General features: G+C 41.7%; 1 protein-coding gene and 1 long non-coding RNA gene across 8 annotated transcripts in view; one reads left to right on the top strand and one right to left on the bottom strand.

Moving 5' to 3' along the window:
- LOC310755283 overlaps positions 1-9204 on the bottom strand; it is a 41180-nt gene extending 31976 nt beyond the window's left edge. Inside the window, exon 1 of the long non-coding RNA XR_014544276.1 lies at positions 8885-9204. This is a non-coding gene — a long non-coding RNA (uncharacterized lncRNA). The remainder of the gene's footprint in view (positions 1-8884) is intronic.
- SHISA6 (shisa family member 6) overlaps positions 1-23406 on the top strand; it is a 258658-nt gene that overhangs the window by 95967 nt on the left and 139285 nt on the right. The window lies entirely within an intron of this gene.

Here is a 23406-nt window from a genome sequence, read left to right as displayed (position 1 = left end):
TCATTCACTGTAGAGCTTATTTGAATATCGTCTAGAATGAATACCATTGACATTTGTAAGAAAATTATTATGTGTGGAATGGCCTTTAAAACCAACACTACATCCCAGTTGCTCCCAGTTGGGGCAATTTAGCCATATAATCTGACCTTTTGTAAATACTAACCAGATACCATCAGTTAGGCTGGCAGGTGGATGCATCTCATAACAACCCTGATATTAGGGTGAAGAAAGACCAAGCCATTCCAGTGGCATGCATCTGAAAGAAAGTTCTTTTTAAAAAAAAAAAAAGAAAAGAAATACCACTGAATTAAACTTAATTACATGGAAGGCATATATTTGGGCCAAAGTAGGCATGCAGGTTACAAAGTAGGCGTGCAGGAAGTGGGATGTGGGTGGCGCTATGGGTTAAACCACAGAGCCTAGGTCTTGCCGATCAGAAGGTCGGCGGTTCGAATCCCCGCGACGGGGTGTGCTCCCGTTGTTCGGTTCCAGCTCCTGCCCACCTAGCAGTTTGAAAGCACGTCAAAGTGCAAGTAGATAAATAGGTACCGCTCTGGTGGGAAGGTAAACGGCGTTTCCATCCACTGCTCTGGTTCGCCAGAAGCGGCTTAGTCATGCTGGCCACATGACCCAGAAGCTGTACGCCGGCTCCCTCGGCCAATAAAGCAAGATGTCGGTCACGAGAGGACCTAATGGCCAGGGGTCCCTTTACCTAGGCGTGCAGGTTGCAGATTTGTGTGCTTAAAAGTTGCATATGGGATGTACCACTTCAAATTGCATGTTGATGAATGCTCCCCGTACAAAAAAATTCCTGGCAAGGCAAAAATATGGCAAGCCTCTAAACCGTTATCCTTGACCTCTAGTTTGTTTAAATGTGGATGCTGTTTTTTGTATGTGGGAGTATCCAGTCATGTCACGTGAGCCGACAAGCATCCTGCAGTAGTACATGAGATTTATCAACTTCATAAGAAGACATATTTGGGGTGTGATGTGGTAGAAGCAGAAGCCGAAACTACACATTATATCAGGAGTTAGTGTTTGATTTTTATAAAAATAACTAAAAGATACGAATGAGGGCTACCAATTTGATCTGAGCAATGGCTCGGGAGAAGGGTGTATTTAAAACTTTCATTCCAGTGCCCTTTTCCCAATGCTTACCTCCCTCCCAGCTGTTTTTTGCCCCATGGAACTATGTGAGGGGAAGAGAGAAAACCATGCAATGATACAGACACCTGTATATTTTTCTGTAAGGAAATAATAGGGTTTGGGGGAGGGCAATGTAGAAACAAGGCAGAGTAAAAGGTTAAATACTGCAGCTCACCACGCTCATCCTGCCACTTTCCAATCAAATGAGGGCTTTTTCCTCCCTACATCTGTATTTAATTTAGAGGAGGGGTGGAAACATTGGAAGCCCAATCATTGATTTCCTGGTGTAACCTTTTGTTTGTCCCAAAAGTGTTTGGATATAAGGCTTGAAGTATGTTTTATTATTTCTAAGTCAAGCAATCGTGGTAGCTGTGAACCAAACACCCTTTTCTCCAAGGTAATGCATTTTAGAGGGAAGAAGGATTCTATATAAGCAATTTAAACCTGCTGTTTCATAAAGCTGAGAGAAAGGACTTGGACTGATGTGCTATGGCAGTTTAGGATATCAACATTGAGCTTACACTTGACAGGCCATTACTATGCTTTTTAAAATAATAATAATAATAATAATAATAATAATAATAATAATAATAATAATTTACTTCTACCCGCCCTTCTGGCTGGGTTTCCCCAGCCACTCTAGGCAGCTTCCAGCAAAGGATTAAAAATACATTAAAACATCAGTCATTAAAAACTTCCCTATTGACTTAAAAAATATGTTGCTTCAATTGTAGTTTTTGTTACTACGTGAAAACTAAGCTGGTGACTTGAAGTATTGCATTCGGCAAACAGTGCGATCCTATGTGTGTGTCTACTCAGTTCCATTGAGTTCAATAGGACTTACTCTCAGTAGGATTGCAACCTAAGTTACACTGAACACTGGAACTTACTTCTGAGTAAACACGCTGTATGGGATCTGGCTGTATGACCAAAATCTTCTGTGCCACACCTATATGTGTGTAAGCACCAATGAATTCAGTGAAAGAAGCATAGAACCAGGCTGCTTGGACGTTTATGTTACAGTCTTACAGAACAATCAGACACTGCACAATGAATGTTCATGGAATGATGGTTTGCTTCAGGCATGCCTATTCTAAAGTAGAAATGTTTCAGGCATCTCATGCTATTATTGCTCATGCCATGAGTCAGTACTGATCAGCATTTTGTATTTAATTTCTTAAATGGAGGAGAAGAGTGTTTAATGATCAAATCTGTAAGTGATGAAAATCTGGAAAGGGTGACAAACACACTCTGGATCAGACTGAATTAATACAAATGAGGAATTGCTTTTCCATTTTCCCCGGTGTTGTTAAATACTACAACTGCTGCTATTAACAATTCAGCCAAAGTTAAGTACCTTTAAGCCTCATTGATATCATTGAGAGAAATCTGAGCACATTCTAAACGCTTCCACTGAAATCAATGGAACATAATAGGATTTATATTTGGCTTGATTGTGCCTAAAATTATACTAGGATTGGGATTCAAAATCACATTGATTCAGTGAAGAAGTGGATTTAAAATAATGCTAAAATGAAAACCAAGGAAATAAAGTATTAGCTTTAGGATATGACCAGGATATGAAACAAGGGATCCAAAAAAAAAATTCTGTGGTGTCAGAGATGAGAGTTAGCTGCACGATCTTTTTCTAAATCATTTTCCTAAAAGTGTTATAATTCTGGATAATCACATACCACCCTTTGCAATCATGAGAACTGCTGACAACCACGTGGGTATGCTTCTGTGCACAATACATGTCCTTGGAGCCTTTTGTGGGGGGCCCTCTCTGTAGTTTGTGTGTCATGTATACACCCTTACAATATATAACAATACAGTATTACATGCTCCCCTACGCCAATGTTTAAGGGGATAAGTTTGGTTATATGCTTTTCTCTCTCTTTCTTTATGTTTGCATTCTACCTTGAAAATCAATAAATATATATTTTTTAAAATGTATACACCCTTGAAACATTCTCATGCCACCTCCGAAGAAATGGCCACTCTAAGCTCGTTTTTCTTCCCCAAGGTTATCACAATAAGCTCTTTTTAATATGCTGCCAAATAAAAAGTTGGCTGACACCTTCTCCACTCCTCTCATCCTTAATTTGGCATAAGTGCCTAAGTAAAAGTGCCGGGATTCTGCAAGGGTGTCATGCAGCTTCCGCTTTATTTGCTATTATTGTTGCTTTCAAGTGGAAAATTGATATAATAACAGCCTTCTTGCGGCACACAGCAGTCCATGCTTTTGTACAATGCTCTGTAAGGATGATCAGCATCCACTGGCAGGACGGGGGTGGGGGAGTGACAGATGCCGCCTGCAAATAATGAACCGATCCAATTTCCTTTGGAAAGGAACTTTGCAACAATCTCTTTAGCTTGGCAAGTTACACTGCTGTCCAGGGCTGCTTATGTGTATGTTTGGAGCAGTGGATGTTTCCCTAGCTCATTAGGTTTGAATATTCAACAGTATTTCCTTTAGAAAGACAGTAGAGGGGATCAGCTTCCCAGCAACAATGGCTTATAAAATGAAAAATAGGCAAAATAAGAAGCTTTATATAATACATGCGCACACATTTATTGCATACAAGATGTGATGAAATAACTGCCAGGTGAGTGAATTGGCTGCAGACATCTTGGGCCCTTGCCTGAACGTCTGTTTTGAAATACCCATATCAAGGGGTATTCTGCAAGTGCAGAGACATAATGGTGTAAGTGTATTAAGTGTAGAAAATTCATTCATATTGTATTAGTAATGCTGTAGCCATTTTACCTTATGCCTTCATATCCATTTGCATTGTGCCCAAAGATTAAGGCTGCTATTATAAATATACTTACTAAGGAGTCAGTCCTTTTGAATATAGTGGGAATTACTTCTGAGTAGACATGCTTAGGATTGTTTTGCAACTCACAACGACCTAATTGGATAGTGTCAGACAGTCATTCAAATATATTGAGCAATATTTAAGTTGCAAACCTGCTCTTTGACAATACTGCATCTTGTTCCTTGACAGGTATGTGCCATTAAAGGCCAGTTAAAGGCCTATGCAATACCAAATTCCCCACCAGCCTCTCAAAGAGGGAGAAATTGTTATTTCTTATCTTCATCCATTGTTGCCCTAATGCACAGCACAATTCAATGCAATTTTACTCAGAAGAAGAGCCAGTGTAGTGTAGTGGTTAAGAGCGGTAGTCTCGTAATCTGGGGAACAAGGTTCAATTCCCTGCTCCTCCACATGCAGCTGCTGGGTGACCCTGGGCTAGTCACACTTCTTTGAAGTCTCTCAGCCCCACTCACCTCACAGCGTGTTTGTTGTGAGGGAGGAAAGGAAAGGAGAATGTTAGCCGCTTTGAGACTCCTTTGGGTAGTGACAAAGCGGGATATCAAATCCAAACTCTTCTTCTTCTTCCTATTAGGGTTAATAGGACTTACTGAAGCTGGGTCAGAGTGATCCTAAAGTGAGGGAGGGGTTGAGATTCCATTAAGGAGAAGCCACTACATCCTAAGACTTGCTAGGTGGTATTTTCCACCACCAATACCCTCATTCACCCTTTCGTCCGCACGCACACACATGCACAGAGAGGGGGGGGGGAGAGAGAGAACGCTTTGCATTGACACCAGAGCTAACATGCTTTTTCAGCCTTTATGGAGAGTGTCAGGGAGATGAGTCACAACAACCACAGAGAGAGAATGCCCCATTATTGACTTATTGGCCATGGGATACAGTAACAAAGATAGGGCTTTCCACTGCTGCACTGCACAGGGCTCTATCTGTAAGTGTCCCAAGGTGGGGGAAGTCCAGTCACCCCTCAGCTTACTAGTGCACTACCCATGTGTTCTCCAAAGGAAATATATTGAGATTGAACTCATTGCACATGAGTCTGATGACATCTCAAAACCATTTAGATCTCTTTCGATTTGCATAGCTAATGAATAACTGACTTGTGGATTCTATGGTGCCCATTTCAGCTGATTTGTAGAGGGAAGTTTGCAGGGTTCTTTGATTTTTCCCAGAGAATGGAGATATGAGAGAACATAGTTCAACAGGATACTAACTCCGGCACACAGTTGTGAAGTCTGTCAGTATCAGGTGATGAGATGTTGTCTTTCATGGACATACCAGGCCCAGGCACCTGCAAGTGAGTGGGGATTACTTTAGCAAAAGTACTCAATTAGTCCCTTCCCAACCCAACGGATGCCAAGTGTTGGGGAGTTACTGAGTTTGTGAGGGAAGTGGGCAACTTTGAAATGGGACTTCTGAGAAGACATACATAGGATTACACCAGGTATGAGGAGCCATTGGCCTGCAGATATTCCTGAACTACAACTCCCATAAGTTCCAGAAAGCATGGTCAAGGATGATGGGAGTTTTAGTTCTGCAACATCTAGAGCAGGGTTTCCCAAACTTGGATCTCTAGCTCTTTTTGGACTACAACTCCTATCATCCCTAGCTAGCAGGACCAGTGGTTGGGGGTGATGGGAATTGTAGTTTAAAAGCAGCTGGAGGCTCAAGTTTGGAAAACCCAGCTCTAGAGAATCAAAGGTTCCCAATTCCTGAATTACACTGTAAGATATATGCTTCGTTAACAACTCCATAAAGTTAGTTAAATGTTTATATCTAAAGGTATGGTCATGGGTTTTTTTTCTGCTTATACATTTTAGCAATTTCTCTTGAATTAATATCTGGTATTAAAGTAAGGTGACCAGATGAAAAAGAGGGGTGGGCTCCTGCACCTTTAATAGTTGTTTTGAAGAGGCATTTCTCACGAGGAAGCTGGTAAAATGTGGGTTGAACGAGGTAGCTGTTAGGTGGATTTGTACCTGGTTGACTGACCGAACCCAAAGAGTACTCATTAATGATTCCTTGTCATCCTGGAAAAAAGTGACAATTGGGGTGCCTCAGGGTTCTGTCCTGGGCCTGTTATTGTCTACCATCTTTATAAATAACTTGGATGAAGGAATTGAGGGGATGCTCATCAAATTTGCAGATGACGCCAAACTGGGAGGGGAGCTAATGCCGCAGAAGACAGAATCAGAATTCAAAATGACCTTAACAGATTGGAGAACTAGGCGTAAGCTAACAAAATGAATTTCAATAGGGACAAATGGAAGAACAAGATGCACAAATATAGGATGGGGGACACCTGGCTTACTAGCAGTACGTGTGAAAAGGATCTATGGGTCTTGGTGGACCACAAGCTTAACATGAGTCAACAGTATGATGCAGCAGCAAAAAAAAAACCCTGATGCTATTCTAGGCTGCGTCAACAGAAGTATAGTGTCCAGATCAAGGGAAGTAAGAGTACCACTCTATTCTGCCTTAGTCAGACCACACTTGGAATACCGTGTCCAACTCTGGGCACCACAATTTAAGAAGGATGTTGACAAGCTGGGATGTGTACAGAGGAGGGCAACCAAGATGATCAAGGGTCTGGAAGCTAAGCCATATGAGGAGCACTTGAAGGAGCTGGGTATGTTTAGCCTGGAAAAGATGAGACTAAGAGGAGATATGATAGCCATCTTCAAATAAGGGCTGTCACATGGAGGAGGGAGCATGCTTCTTGCAATGGCTTCAAGTTGCAAGAAAGGAGATTCTGACTAAACATTTGGAAAAACTTTCTGAAAGTAAGATCTGTTCAGCAGTGGAACAGACTCCCACGAGAGGTGGTGGACTCTCCTTCCTTGGAGGTTTTTAAGCAGAGGTTGGATCTGTCATGGATGCTTTAGCTGAGATTACTGCATTGCAGGGGGTTGGACTAGATGACCCTTGGGGTCCCTTCCAACTCCAAGAGTCTATGATTCTGATATTGTTTGCTATTCTAATTAGATGCTAAATGTGGCGTGTCAGCTCCCTGAAGATACTTTGTTAAATTTCAGTGTGTTTTACAAGTTGAACCTATGAAGTCAGAAGTAAGGACTACTGAGTTAAATGGGGGTGTACTCCTATGAAACTTAAGTTTGCAGTGATGCTGATCCTAGTAAATTCTGCTATGCACTGCTTCTTCTTTGCAGTGTGTGTATTTATTTTAGTGGATCAACATAGCTATCTGCATTTCTCGACTCTCCTTGGCACCGTGGCTATGAAGACTGTCATAATGAGCTCCTGCTCTACACCCCTGAATGGCACATAACAATCGCATATCACACTGTGATCCTTATATCTGCTTTCTTTTTTCTGTGTAATATTTTTAGGTGGCAACCCTGTACCCATCTATAATACATTTTACTTAGTTTCTACTTCTCCTCCTTTTCAGGGGGAAGTGATATGTAAACTCAATAAATCCTGATCTCTTCATCTGAGGGGAAGAGTCTTATTGCACCTTTAAAATGAACTAATTTATGGTGTCATAAGCTTTCATGGACTGCATTCTACTTCATCTGTTGTAGTTTATGGAAACATGCCATAATAATTCATTAGTATTTAAGGTGCCACAAGACTCTTAGGATGTAGCAGCAAAAACAGCAAACATAGTTACTCCTCCGGAAACTGTTAATTAAGTTGATTACACAAAACAAATAAGGTATCAAATATCTAATGTAACAAACGACACACTGAGCCAGAATTTATGAAGGTAGCAGTAACACTCTTGAAGTAGAATCTACACAGAACTCAACTCATGTGTCACACCAGCGACTATTTTATAAGAATTGATAAATTATCACTCTGCTCACCCTCAGTCATTTTGGCACAATCCAAACATGGACTTCCCACAATTCAGCCTAGGAAATACTCCGTAATAAAATGTATAATGACTATCTAAAAATTTTTTATTAAGGGATACTGACAAGTAGTAGTAGTAGTCATACATACATACATACTTTTCATTAGACAGCTATGAGCATTTTACTATACCACCTAGAGATAACTTTTAAAAAGGAAAAACAACAGAGTTTTCTGGCACCTTAAAAACAAATTTATTGTTACATAAGCTTTGGTGGACTTCATAAGAAACATGGATGACATCCAAGAAAGCTTATGCAATAATGGATTTGTTAATCTTGAAGCTGCCACCATAGCTGTCAACGTTTCCCATTTTTTAAGGGAAATTCCCTTATTCCAAATAGGATTCCTCGCAAGAAAAGTGAAAAGTTGACAGCTATGCACAAGACAGACAGCCTTCACAACAGCCAAGTATTCCTTGTGGAGGTACGCAAAAACCCCTAGTGGCCTGCACGGGACAATGATGTCACATCCCTTGAGGCCTGCTTGAAGCCTCTGTGCAAGCACAAAGCCACAGCAGCTACCAGCCATGGCATGTGAAGACTGCAGCACCTACCACTGTGCAGGCCACAGCTGTACCTAGTGTTGGAATGGGTTTTTGTTTCCACGGAGCAAAACAGTGGACCCATAGAGTTAAAATTGCAAACAATGTTTCCGTTAGGAAAAATGAAAGACACTTATAGGATTGTTCCACGGAAGGAATATTTACATATTCTTAAGAAATTGCAGCATTTTCAACAACAAACATCAAACACAACCATGTGGGTAAAATTCAGGGTACTGGATGAGTTATTTCAACAGACAGAGGGTTTGCCAAGCACGTGGCAGAGGATGTGGTAAGGTAATACATCCTGCTCTGCAGGCCGGGGGCTGTTTGGTATACTAATCACTGTTCTCTGCATTTTCCACAGTCATTTCTGAATCTCTAAAGCTCTGCCCATTGTTCCTGGACTAGCAGCTACCTGGTCAGGCGCTGGTTAATCACACAGAGCAGAAATAATCTGAAATGCAATCCTTACCTTGCATGCCATGAGAAGGAGAGCCTGCATGGAGGGAAGATTACATAGGAGTGGGCCCTTCACTCAGCAGACCTCCCAGAGAGCTAGCACTTCATTCTCTGCAGCATCACTGACGCTGCTGGAATGTGGCTCTCTGCAGCAGCTTGCCGGAGGTGTGCAGAAAACACACATTCAAGTCACAGAGCCAGCCATGTAAAACCGCTGCAACCATCTGAACTAGGAATGGGCCAAGCAGGCTTTCTTTCCAGGAATAAAATGCCCTCCAATCCAGTTCTGCAGATTTTTGTGCTCATTATCTCCTCTCCTGATTGTAGCACTGCCACCCCGCAAGGCAACTATCAGCACAGCTGGCTGCCAGAGATGAACCAAGGGGATCAATGTGTTCAGCTCTCCATTCTCTTCTCCATAGTGTGAATCAGAGCCTGCGCCTCAGTGATGGGTGTGAGAAGAGACAGCAGCTCTGGGATATTGATATCGTGTCATTGACTGTCTCCTTGCTTCAGGAGGTTATGCTGCCTCCCTCCCTCCCCAACCCCACTCCCCACACTCACTGCTTGCGTGTAATTATTGGAAGCAGGGTATATTAGATTTGATACACCTTCCCAAGCAGATGGTTGCCAGCACTGAGATGTGGAAATATGTGCCCAGGGCAGATTGCCCCAACTACTTAAAAAGGTGGAGAGATCATACTGTCTCTACCCCCATTCATTTGACAAATAAAAGAGAGGAGATTAATGCTCAGAGGGGATGTGTGACGTGTGTGTGGCAGATTTAGAATTTGAACACTGAGATCCACAAGCATCTTTTGTTGTTAAATTAAACCACTCCATCTTAGTGTGCCACAGGCTTTGAATGGTACCTTGCTGTTGCAGATCAGTTGGATGGCTCTGAATCCTTCCTGCTCTTGTATGTGACTAGATGATTTTATTTGACATCTGAAATGCTCTAGCTATTGTAATTAGCTTCAGTGTGTGACCACTGCTAACAAATCAATTACATTAAAAAAAAAAACCCGTCTCATTCCTTTTACCCAGGGAGCTAAATAGGAAACACAGAACAATAGAAATGGAAAGTACCTAGTCTAGTCCCACAACAAAAGTCTGTTACCCAAAACAAAAAAAGGAGAACTGCCCACCAGCCCCTTTACTGTTCAGTGTCATAAGCAGGGTATAAGTCTGCTGGTTTGTTTTTAAAGTGCATGCAGAGTTCAAGCAAGTGAACCAAGGCACACAGACTACATGGGAAGGTAACAAAAAGAAAGAAATGTTCATGGAAATCTGAAAATATTTCTGACAGATTCTGAATACCTCCACCAAGTCTTCCAAAAGGATTTTTTCCCTCCCATTTAAAAGATACCCAGCTTCACACCACCCAACATATTGTCTCAGTAACAATTCCGGAGGATCCAAAATGATATTGGATTAAACTGATCTGACCTCCACAGAGACACCAGAGCAGAAAATTACAAGGTAGCCTTTACAAATGTTATCTAACATGTCTGACTGTGTTATGTGAACCCTGTGCAGGCTGCTGAATCACAGGGAGGGCAGAGGGGTCAATCGTATAGAGATTCAGTGTGTCAGTACAATGCATTCAAGCCCAGAGTATGAGTTGGAACTTCTGAAAGAATGGCCTCTTTTTCCCAGATTTTGTCCAGGTTATAATGCGCTAACTCCTTCTCCAGCTCCCATTGTTTCCACTAACAGAGGAAGGTCAGGTTTGCAGTGAATACAATACAGGAAGATGCTTCTTATATGCAAATGAGGAATTGTAATATTTTACAGACATAACTACAGTACAAGGAAATCAGGAAACACTGCTTGACTTGGTGCGGGGCGGGATCATTTAACGGTAGTGAATAAAAATGACAGTAACTGAAAATACAATGTTGTTCCCTAATGAGTTTGATGGTTGCATTGTCATGAAAAAGCGCTATTACATCTGAGGAAACCTGAGATCACTTCACATTAGCATGAGACTCGTATGTATGTGTTAAATTATTATTTCCCCCTTAAGTAGCACATTTCTAGTCGGCCTGGCGCAATGTCCTACATTAAATGATGCGTTAATAATAGTTTAACAGATGTTGCACAATGCAACATTGAGAGGCAGCTGGAAACATCTCACATGTCCCTGTGTAAGTATCCTGGGACTGTCTCTGCCCCACCACAGCTTTTACATTCCTGCTAAACCAAATGAAGACCAGAGTTCCTATTCAAAAGAGCTGCTATGATTCCTCAACGCAGCTATGGCTGCATCTGGCGTCAAGGCTAGCACAAGACAGCAGTCCTTCCTGTTTGAGGGCTGCAGGCAAGGCCTGCATTCATCTAGCATCAATTAGCACTTCAGGGCCCCAGCCAACTCCCATAAAAGTCAAGCTGATTATTTTAATTAGCTTTCCCTCCCCCCTTAAACCCCTGACTTTTCTTGCTTATTATGGCAACTGATTTCAAAGTTAAATCATTAACACAAATCGCAGCCCAATTATGAACTCCAACATTAAATCTTATAATTTTTTTAGCATCTTGGCTTGAGATAATTAACATACACTATAGAATAATAACCATAAGTCATTATCCCCACTGCCATATGCACGTCTTTTATGGCACACTGACGTTAGGAGATGTTGCTTGCAGTTCTTCTTTCTCAACCACAGAAGGCACAAGAAGTTATGTCTTCACTGCAGGGATTGCTAACCTGGTGTGGGCTACTGAGAAGTGGCAGTGAGATTTATCACTTGCTTAGATTTATATTCCACCCTGTGCAGGAATCTCACAGTAGGGTTAATATTTATTTTATTATCTTATTACATTTATATCTTGCTTTCCTCCATGTTGGAACTCAGGGTGGCATTCTTGAGTTTCCAGGTAGTCTGCTATCTAGCCATTGCCAGAACCAGACTTGCTTAGCTTCTGCAAGGTGGCTGCATCATGTGACGTCCAACTTTGTCATGTTTAAATAGGCTGGGAAAGAGAGATAAATCCTGTTCTCACATAATTTAGGGCCATTTCATACATTTCAGAGAGTAGATTGTCATGGAATGTAAGCTCAAAAGAGAACTGCTTCCAAGCACAGCTCTCTGGTAAGTGTATCTGTATGATGCATGCATTTGAAAACCTTTGTTTATTGCATTTATGTTTCTAGGTGTAAGCTGTAGGTGTAGGCTTAAAAATACATGTGATGTGCTGCTTACAAACTAAAGGAAGGAAGGAAACCCTGCAGAAGTGACCAACTTGGGACAGGTTGAGCCAGCAGTTATTTTGAATCTCTGGCTTCTTAGCTGACATCCCAAAAAAGGAACCGAGCTTCCCTGTAACCCATGGTGGAAGTCCTGGGCTCTCTTTGAAATGAGAACCTGTGGCCCTCCAGACATTGTTGGACACCATATCCAGTCAGTCCTAAACAGCATGACCAATAAGGTGATCTCAGTTGCAATCCAGTGACATGTTATGGACCACAACTTCCCCATCCTATCTGCAGATAAAACAGCCAATATCTACTCCTCTCTTCATATACTCCTTCATGCACATAAACACTCAAATGCAAATGTGGTACAGGCTCAAATGAAGGGGAAGGACCTGGAGCCACCCAATCTTCAAGATTTTGAAAGCTGTGCTCTGCACCAGTTGATTTCCTTATAGCGTGTATAATATAGACATTGCTGAGCTTTCTTCTACTAGTACGTACTCTATTCACTAGCTCTGAAGCTTTCATCTGCTGCTAGTTGGAGATGCTTGTTATGTGTAAATCAAGGCATCCCAGCAAGTTAGGCATGCAGATCAACTTCCTTCTTCCTGCCATGGGCACAGAAGATTCATCGCTATGACTCTGAAACAGCACCACCTGAGATTAAATACAAAATAATTAATTGGCCACTGCAGAAGCTGAACAGCAACACTCAGAGAGATGTTATCTGTTGTCCTGTTTGAATTAAGAATTCATAATGGCACAAATCACTCTGCTTACTTTGTTTTGCTTTGAGTTGTACTGTACACAAATGAACTTGCTAGAGAAGTTGATTAATGAGAGGAAGTCAAGAAACACAGAAAACGATCCATTAGCCTATCTCTCCAATCCATCTTATCTTTCTCCTCAGCAGCCCGCCAAGAGGATGGCCAAATGAACAAGAAATCAGGTTAAAATCAGGCATCCTGAGATTTTCATCACCCTAACAATATCCTGTTCTGTATATACCTCATTTGATTTGTCTATACTAGAAAAGGGGAAAAATGAAGGGCAAAAGACTAAACACACATACACACAACACACCATGAGAATATACTACATCATCAAACACATGGAAACACTAGGGGTGAATCTTTCAGTTTCATTTCTCTGTTTTTCATTTCTCCAGTCTAAATCCACTTCCCTACATTTCTACAGTAGTTTGCATTGCTGTTTTAAAAAATCTTCATGATACTCTGTCAGCAACTTAGTGCAAATTTCTTCTAATATATACACTTCTATATGCTGTTTTTACTAACATACACATTTCTGGGAGCAATTATTGTTTGTTATCTGCACTAATGTTTTATAAACTCTCCAATAAAATATGCTATATAGGGTGTGTGCATGTACACAAAGGGATGAATTCAATGCAGTGCTAAGGAGATCGTACTGTCACCACAAGCATTTTTGCTTGCCTGATGGAACAACCTTCCCTCTCCTCCCCTCACATGCTGTTCTGTGCATTTTCCCACCTCACCCTCCCCTGCAAGCCAATTTCAGTGGGCATGAGGAGAGGGGAAATACCATTGCATTAGCAGAACTCCTTGCAAGGGCTTCAACTAGCAAGACTAGTTAGTTGAATCCTGCTCACATTGTTTGGAGAATTACACTGAAAAATTCAGAGAAGTGAGAATTTCAAAGAACACTTGTGTTTCGGTTTTCATATTGTATTGCTTTGAAAAATGAGAATTAGATAGTTTCTCATTAAAATGCGAACCAAAGCAAATTTCTCCCCTATCCTAAGGGAACTCCCCCCCCCCAACATATTAGATCCAACTGACTGACTCATAGGTTAGCAAGATGGTTAGGATGATTCTATAACAGATATTTGGTGTATTTGTTTGTTTGTTCCAAGGTGCTGTGCTGGAAAAGTCTGAAAATGAGACATTTTGGTGCCTCTCACACAATGCTTGAGACATCTTTGTTACCATGTATTTGCAGCCTGCCAGTGCATCAGCACAGAGCAACCCAATACACTTCATCCACTGTGAACCATCAAATTACCTCCACTGGTTTCTGTTCTTGAGTCTCCTTATTAAGACTTTTTTTGCTCCTGTATCTCAATAAGCATTGGCTATTTCAACTTAAAAATAATAATGCTCATTTTCTAGAGGGAAGATGCTTTGATTCAGAGTGATCAAAGTCAGAAAGCCATGCAGGACATCACCAGGCATAAACATTGGCTTAGAGTTGTCCAACAAAGTTGTCTAATGATAGGCAGCTTATATGAAACACAGGGACAAAAGCAAGAAGACACGTAGTATGATTAATCAGTTAAATCACCACCAGGATTGTCTACAGGACTGTCCTGCAAGAAGACTAGGATGTGGACACGATTGCTTTCAGTAGAACAGGGATGGAGAAGATCAGACCCAGGGGCCAAATGCCATCCTCCAGCCCTCTCTATCTGGCCCTTGGGACTCTCCCTAAGCCACACCCCTTCCCCAGGACTTCTTTGCAACCTCCTTGAGTATATTTGCCTGGCTAGAGTGTTTCTTAATTTTAACAATGTGTTTTGCTTGCCTTGGTGGAGTAAAGAGAGGGATGTGTGAGTAAATTAACACTAGCATGTGCCTCTCAGACAGTTGTCTAGGAAGGGAATATGGCCCTTAAGCTGAAAAAGGTTCCCCACATGTCCAGTAGACTAACTCAAGCCTAGAAACCTCAAAAAAGAATTAACCTGATATAGGTTTGGCAGTAAAGATGGATGTTTTTCAATTTAAGATGGCTCCAGGTTGAATTGCCATATTTCTATATTTCCATTGCATGGGAGCATAGTAATTATGGACCCAATATTGCTGATCCCCTGGCAACACAATGTCCCTGATACATGCAGCACAAGCAGAAGTAAGTCAAGAATGCCTACATAGTAGTACTATTGAGAATCACTTGTGGCATGCACCATGTTTGCCTGATTCTGTGATTCAGGGGAGGACTGAAATGCAGGCATGGCTATGGGTTATTGTTAGCCCAAGGCTTCGCTAACAAACCTGTAGTTTAATGGATTCACACAGCTTTAGTGTTGCTTGTCTAGGTGGTATCACTATGACACCACCTAGACAAACAACACTAAAGCTTGCAGTTGCTTCTGGAGACTTCCCCTAGCAATCTTGGGAAGAAGAAAAAAAGTAGTGATGGCAGAAGCTCTGCTCTTGGCAGAGAGGACATGGTGGGTATGTGCTCTTCTTACAGGACTGCCAAAGTAATTAGTTCAATAAATAGAAAGCATGAGTTATCCCTGCTGGGTGACTAAGTTAGAATAAAAGGGCATGAGGGAGGCTGAAGTCAGCTATTACCTCTCCAATTTAAAATTAAAACAATTAATCAATTGGCCCTGCTGGAATTAATAGAGAAGCCTATGCACCTGAAATATAATACATAAAAGCTAACATCTAGAACCCTGGTTATGGTTGGCCCAGAAATATAATAAAATCATATTATATGGTAAATAAAATCATCTAAACATGGTGTCTAGCACATTTTTGTAATGGCAAGTGCCTTGTGTTTCTACAACATGATATAGTTTTTAAAAGAAAGAAAATTCCAAAGTTGTTGCTTTGATTTGAGGACCCAAGCGGTGGTGCTGCATCTGGCAGAAATATTTATTCAAGATTTTGTGGGCAGATGAAGGAGTCATAAATCTCAATGTATTTTTTCCATATTGATGATTCGATTTTCACATGGTTATTGGAGTGCTCAGCGCATGGTTTATGTCCCTTCTTGATTCCCATTTCCTCCATGCTCTCTCTCCAAGCTGTGTAGATTGATCAGGTTGCCAGAGATACTGTTTCGCCTAACGATGATTCTTGCTCATCTCAATATATTTATTAGTTTGAGACTGGAGCCCTATGCAAAACCCATGTTAAGTCCCAGGTTCAAGGGAGGATGTTCTCAGATCATCTGCAAAGGTACCTGTATAGTGAAATCTTAAGTCAACATATAGACTGCTTTAAAAAATTCCCCACATATTTCCAAAGCAGTAGTAGAACATACAGCAGGCGATGGGTGTCATGCAAGAACCATAAAGCCAGCATGAAGAATGAGTAATGTGACTATTTACTCTGTGGCCATGGGTTCTGGTGCCCATGTATCCAGCAAGATATATTCGAAACACAGGGATGGTGCGGCTTATCATAGTGCTGAAGAAGAAATGGAGCAAAAGCTTTTTCTTTCCCTTTTTTGCTGCAGTCGGTTTATACTACAGAGTTCTTGCTGTATTAAGGTGTTTATTCCCTGTCTGTCTTTCAGCATACATCTCCCTGCCCCCCAACAACAGAGACTCCCTGGAGACAGCTAGAAGATCACTTTTGTCTTGTAACTTTCTGGTGTAACAAGTGAGATTTATGAGAGCCAACTATTAATAGAAAGCTCGGAACACCAGGGGAACAGAATGACACACATGAAACTATCATGGTTTATGGGTCCTGCTTCAAAGTTGATAGTGCCTTTCCAAGGTCAGACACCTTATTGGAGGAGGACGCATCTCCTGCCACTCCTGCCAGTGCTGTTCTAGGGCAATGTAGGCCCTCTTAAATGTGGAGTCCCTTTTAGCCATCAAAGGAAAGGATGAAAGCATGCAACGCCCAGTCCTATTTAGTATTGTTTTTATTTGTTTTTATTATATTTATTACCCTCCCTTCACCAGCAGGACCCAGGACCTAGCTGAGCTCCAAGCAAGGACAAACCTATCGAAAGTACAAATTGGCCATTATCTGAAAATAAGTTGTGATTTTTAAGCCACTGGGGTAACTCTAGTACTGGAGATTCAGTATAGTGATAGAAGACACAACAGACTTGACAGAGGGCAATCCTAGAGCAGTGTGCCACTGTGACGACAGGTAAAATGTGACACCACTGGCTCATTAATTGCCTCCACTTCAGTACAACAGGAGCTAAGTCTGTATCATAAAGAAGATATACAGATGGCATCACCAATGAGTGATCTACAGTTGAGCAATATACTCTTCCCAAAGCCCGAACAAATTCTACGGCGCTATTAGAGTGTCCTGTTTGGAATTAATTAGAAGATTAGAGTTACCTGTGATTTTTATCTGTTTGGGATGTTATCCTTGTTTTACACATTACAATTCCAATTTTGGATTATGAGTCTAAGTCAAATACGTTGTGTCTGAGCTCTTCAGCTACAGCAGATGAAAATGTGAAATGACAGAGTTCTTCAGAGTTTGAGCTAGATGTTGCATTGGGTACATATTTGCTTTAAACAAAATGGCAAGCTTTGTGAGAAATCTTCAGACTGGAGGTTATCGCAATTACACCAGACATTTAAAGATATACAGTATGCTTGAATACTTTGGATGCTTCCTTGCTTGCTTCACTACGTAGCACCAGTATAGCTACCCTCCTTATGCAGCCCCACGAGGTGGCATGGCAGAGGCACACCCTTTCCTAAAAATAGGATTATCTAGTGGTTGTTGTTGACATCTGTCTGCCTTGAGAGACAATGGAGTGCACCTCTGGGGGTGAAGTCGAACCACAGTGTTAGCAGCACCAAAGTGATTTCCCTGGGGCACAAGCCTGGGCAGTGTATATGAAGATCCTGGGCTTCCCAGACAACAAGATCTCCCCCTCTCCAATGGCGGCAGCACCGTATCTAACCAACAGCCCATGAGCAACCCAAATCTAATGTCATAAGAAAAAAAAATCTGATTTACATGCTGCTGCTAACCTTTATTCGAAATGTTTGCAATGGCATGTGAAATACCAGTCTGTGCCTATGATGAATGATTAAAATAATCCACTCAACTCATTTCAAGAACATGGTGCAATTGAGGCAGAAAATAATTAGCTAAAAGATCCTGATGTTGGGAAAGATTGAGGGCACAAGGAGAGGGGTGCAAGATGGTTGGACAGTGTTCTCAAAGCTACCAGCATGAGTTTGACCAAACTGCGGGAAGCAGTGGAAGACAGGAGTGCCTGGCGTGCTTTGGTCCATGGGGTCATGAAGAGTCAGACACAACTAAATGACTAAACAACCAGAACAAGCTGGCTGTATGAGCTGTCCCCAAGTCCTCTTGAACCCCCAGTCTTCAATGCATGCAGAGTGGAGTCATACTGCACGGCCAACTTTATCCATACCCCAGGAGAGTAGTAAAAATGAACTGCCGGACACTCTTCTGTCCTCACTGCCAACAGTCAATTTTCTGTTGATTTCCAAACCATGCTTAATGTTACAGAGGCTTCCCAGAGTCTATGGCAAATGTACTAAATAACTGTAGATTGGTTGGTGACATACCCCAGCTCATTCCTTGACTCCCTCCCTCAGTGATAAGCGAAGTTCTGATATGACACCTCAGCTTGTTTGCAGAAGGTATCAAATCATAGTATCATAGAGGCATGTTGAACTTTGTTTCTCCTGCTTTCCATCTCAGGCATTCCATGATAGTTTGGCACACTATCCTCCTCAATGAGAAGTGTAACATTTACATTGAGTTCACATGGTACATGGCTTGGTAGGAAGTTAGGTCTCCAGTAGAGCACTTTTATTTTATTTTTTGCAGTGGTCAGAGTAGCTGATCTTGTAGAAGGTGCTTGGTAGAGAGAAGAGGATCATTAGTTTGTGCAGGCAAAGTTAGTATATTTTAAATGCAAACACTATGTCAATGTTGGTTGTGACAGGATAAGCCTCCCTGAGATAGTAAAGAAAAAGGGGGGGGAATCAAAGCCAACAAGCCACACATTACAAAAGCCATGCCTAAAGCAAATAACATGCATGGCATCATTGCACCTCACTTCCCATGCCAGCACCTAACAACATAGTGATTGTAATATGTAGATCTGGCCATATACAGCCCCTTTAGCACAGTATGAAGAATTCTACATTATACTTCTGTCCACAGTGACATGCCGAGAGCTTCATTGTAAACTAAGATTATGGGTGAGCATGTACTGAGGAAAGACTTCCTGGCATCGTCTCAGACCTCCCAATGGATTTTGTTCTTCACAGCTGTCAAATATTGATTGTCACCATTATGTTTAGTACCACTCAGACTCTGTATACAGTGCAATGTCTTCTTGCAAGTAACTGAACTCCACACGTCTGTAATCTAGACCAGCATTTTACATTTGTGCAGAAATTCCACTTATAAAACCTTGCATTGAGCATGGGTGCACATTAGTGCAGGAGTCCCATTTTTATCTCCACTGATGTGACCAATTCTCCTTCAGTAGCCTCCTTATTTTGTATCACCATCTTCTCTAGGGCATGTCAGAGCATCCGATCCAACATATGAACTGATTGCCTCTGGCACAGCAATGCCACCATCAAACAATGGCAGCTGCGTGCAAGCCAGAAGCCGTGTACTGCTGTGGCCTCTGCATTGCTACCTTTGTGCAGGGCAGACCCCAGCAGTCTAAGGAGAAATATCTAAGGAGAAATAAAGCCACCTGTCTTGTAAAAAGGACAAGGAATCATTGAAGCAAAGCCTTTAGCGCAGAATGATCAGCAACAAATTTGTAGGTTTATTCTCTCCCATTCTTCCCCAGTTTGATTGCCATCATCTGCTTCTTTCTGGTTTGCCTCTTCCTCAACTTCATCTTCTCTTTTCTGTTCTGCCTGTTTGGCACCCTATTCCGACTCCATCTTCAGTATCATGCTTTGGTCATGTACTGTATTTCCTTCATGACGGACTCCATTCATTCCCGTTTCCTTTTTTGGAAAGCAACTATCTGCTCCCAAGAAGCAGATGCCCCTCTCCCTTTGCAAAAGTTTAAACTGTGCCTGGAAATGCCTCTCTCCTCCCAAGCCACTGACGGACTCCCAAACTGCCTCCCCTCCTCTTCCCTTGTTCCCCATCCCCCCTTTCCTAAAAACAACAACAACAACAACAACTTGCATTTCTTTAGGTTTCAAGCCTGCAGGCAGGGTTGGTTTGTTTTTCATTGAACTATTGTACAGCATCTGGTGTGGTTGTGACATTTTATTTCATTTATTTGTTATTTACTGTTTGATATAGGCATGGCCACACACAAAAAACTAACTGAGAATCGGAGGCACTTGTCTTCATTATTCCAGAATAAGGGGAAGAAAATGGGGACCTAGTTTTGCCCAATTTGAAAGTTTCCAAAGGAGCCAGTATAATAATAATAATAATAACAATAATAATATAGTGGGCTTGTTTTCTGGGCTGGAATGTGCAAATATGCTCATTTGTTGTTCACATTGCACAGGAGAGTCCCTGATCTCTCACCCATATGAACTTTCAGTTCTGAAAGCTGACTATTAGGTGCTCCCAGTCCAGAAGGTTAATTGCCTGGGTTGCTTGACACTGCCTATCAATTTGATTGGCATTAATTACCTGTGTCAGTGGAGAGTTCTATTGTATAAAGATCTGGTTGCTGTGCATACCGTGGAGGCCTCCACTCTCTTCAGTCCTGTCCTCCATTAATCCACAGGAGCTAAAAGGCAGCAGCAAGCAGGGTGGGGAGGAATCAAAAGGCAAAGCCAATAGATGCACACTGTTAGCCTTCTCCAACATTATGTGCAAAATACAGTCTTCTCCAACGTTATGTCCAAAGTACGACGTATTGCAAAAATACTTTTAAAGTGGGGCGGCGGCGTAATTTTAAATACTGTCAGTGCCCAATGTATCTTGAGGCACAGCTTTCTTCATCAAGGAAGGAGCTAAACAGAGAGAAGGAATCTTTAGAAATGCTGAGCCCCAGGCGTTAGCATGCTTAGTTCACAGTGTGTTTATTTTCCTAAAAGTGGCAGGTGCATAATGAAATCTGGCTCCCAGGCACTCAGAGTTGTCATTTCAGGAAGGTAGGGCTGTGGTAGACCAGCAATGAGCACTCAGTGAAAGCAAGTTTTTCACAAGTATTACAAGGAGCGCCAATGGTAGAATCTAAAAGCAATCAAAGAGCAGCCAGGTGACTTTCGCATGTAGCCTGTTGCTTGCTAACCAAGCAGAAAGATACTAGTTTTCTTGGTTTCTCGCCAGAAAAACAAGTAGCAAAGCTATGCTGTCTCTTCCTTCAGTCCGCTTAAATGAGGAGGCAGCTTTGCACTGGGCTCTACCTCAGGATCCAGAAGAAACTGCTGGGCTTCACCCTCCAAACCTGACAGAAACAACTGACCTCTACACCAGGCTCTACTATGGACCTGCTAAGGCCTCTGTCCTAGGAACCTTTGGGTTCTTGGACCACCAAACCCACCTAAGCACAAGCATTTTTAAAAAAGAAAGTAAGAAAAGCAAGAGTTACCAACCCTACAAGTAGTTCAAACTGAAAAATAGCTGCAGGTGCTGAGGTTTAGAAAGAAAGAAGCAGGAGGTGACCGATTCCCTGTTGTCACCTGACTGGCAAAAAGGGTTCTACTACTCAGCTTAGAGGACTTGAAGTGTCCCTGGAACTTTTAGAGCTCCTGGATTGATGCCTATGCAGCCAAAACTTGTTGTTGTTTTTTTGCAGTTTATGGTGCCTCCTGATCTTTTACAGTGTCGCCCAGGTGTGGTCTTCCAGGTGTTGTCGAACTACAACTCCCAGCAGCAGCAGCAAGCACGGTCGATTGCCAGGAGTGGTGGGGAATGTAGTTGTGCAACATCTGGAGGGCCATAGTTTCTCTGCACCTGGTGTAGCTCTTCCCTGACCACCTGTACCAATGTCTCAGGCTAGTTCATGTCACAAAGAATTGCTCTGAAGTTACCTTCGCTTATCCTAGACTCGCTGGCTGAGAATGCACACAAAGTTGTAGCTGCACTTTCGTTGTTGTTTTTTGAATCCTTTTACCAAGGTCAGAGGTAAGGCCAGGACTATCGGTTCCTTTGGTACTTTAGGCGGAGAGATTTATTGTATGGAGCAACTACCCTAGTGTATTGTTAAAAAAGAAACCCAGTTCCTGTAGATGGCTCTTCACATATCTTTGTGAGTTGCTGGCTGCAATTTTCATAACCAGATTGAATGCATCAATCTAAATGTATAATTCTCTACTTAAGCACACAGGCATTTGAGCTCACGTGTCATATTGTCTGGTTTCTGAATTGGCAGGTAATTGGAAATAGCTGGCATCCCAATGAGCTGAACAGTCAATCATCACAACATTATGCAAAACTCATTAAAATGTGTGCTTGCAACTAACTGGGACAGGCTGAGGCATTCTAGCTTGCTCCCATTTCCTGTGAGGTCACTCAGATGTTCTCTGATTATTTAGTCTCTCTCCCCCACACCCCACAACTATCTTCCATTGTGGAGATAATGGTCCACTTTATAGTGGTTTACAAGAAGATCCGTCATTCCCAGCCTCATGTTCTTCTTCTCCAACGCAGAGACAACATTTGTTAGATGAAGATTTGCTGCTGTTCATACATATTTCATAATAACTGGTAGAGAACATTTTTCAGACCAGGTCACAAAAGATTCATAAAAAGTAAAAGGCAGTTTTTGCTATATTTCTTTGAAGCACTCTGCAGCTGCAGGTATTGATTAGCTGGCTTTTTGAAGACTGCCAATCACTCCATCAAAAAAATTGTTTTGTCTATATAAGTGACAAGACGTTACGCCGCTTATATCCTAAAACAAATCTGTGAGCAAGATGGGCAAATTGCTCAGCTCTTTCTTTCATTGGAGGTTTAGAGAGTGGGATATGATGGCGCATTCGAAACCTGGTTACCCTTTAGATGAGATCGTGTTAAGTAAGGAGCTGAAACAATTGTCAGCAACAGGAAGCAGTGGTGATCAGAGGTGCTTCGTAGAAATCAGAGCATTGGAAACACTAGTGGATGGGACTCAGTGGATGTTTCCAAAAGTGTTTCTTAGAGGAAAGGGCTCAAATCCTGATTGCATTATTTATTATTACCTACTGCCATATCCCAACTGCTTGAACACTTAAGATCTTCATTTGAGGCCCTTCTTAGAAAGCTCTGTCATCAAAGATCAGGCAGATGGAAATGACTGGCAGAATCCGAGACCTGAGAGAAGAGTTGGTGGAAGAAGACTGGAAGAAATTTAAAGACTACCTTCAGAAACACTGTAAAATTAATGAATGTTAAAATGATGTTGGGCTGAAAATAAGTGGCATTAGCAACAAAGTTAATAAGAATATGCAAAAATGAATTGATAAATGGATGAAAATATAGAGTTATAATATGTTAAGATATAGAGTTAAGAAAACAAAAGAGGGTAAGGATTTGCTGATTTGATTATTTAAATGGGAATACAAAAAGGGGAGGTGTGAGGAGGCCAAGGAAACAAGCTAATGAGTTTAAAGTTACTAAAAACGGATTTGTTTTTTTTAAATTCTTTTTTATCTATTTGTTTTTGTATTTTGTATTTTTATT

This window comes from Podarcis filfolensis, assembly GCF_964270895.1.
Source record: "Podarcis filfolensis genome assembly, chromosome: 2".
Classification (NCBI taxonomy): Eukaryota; Metazoa; Chordata; class Lepidosauria; order Squamata; family Lacertidae; genus Podarcis; species Podarcis filfolensis.
Note: the sequence above shows the minus strand (reverse complement) of the source record. Positions and strands in the feature narration are given on the sequence as shown.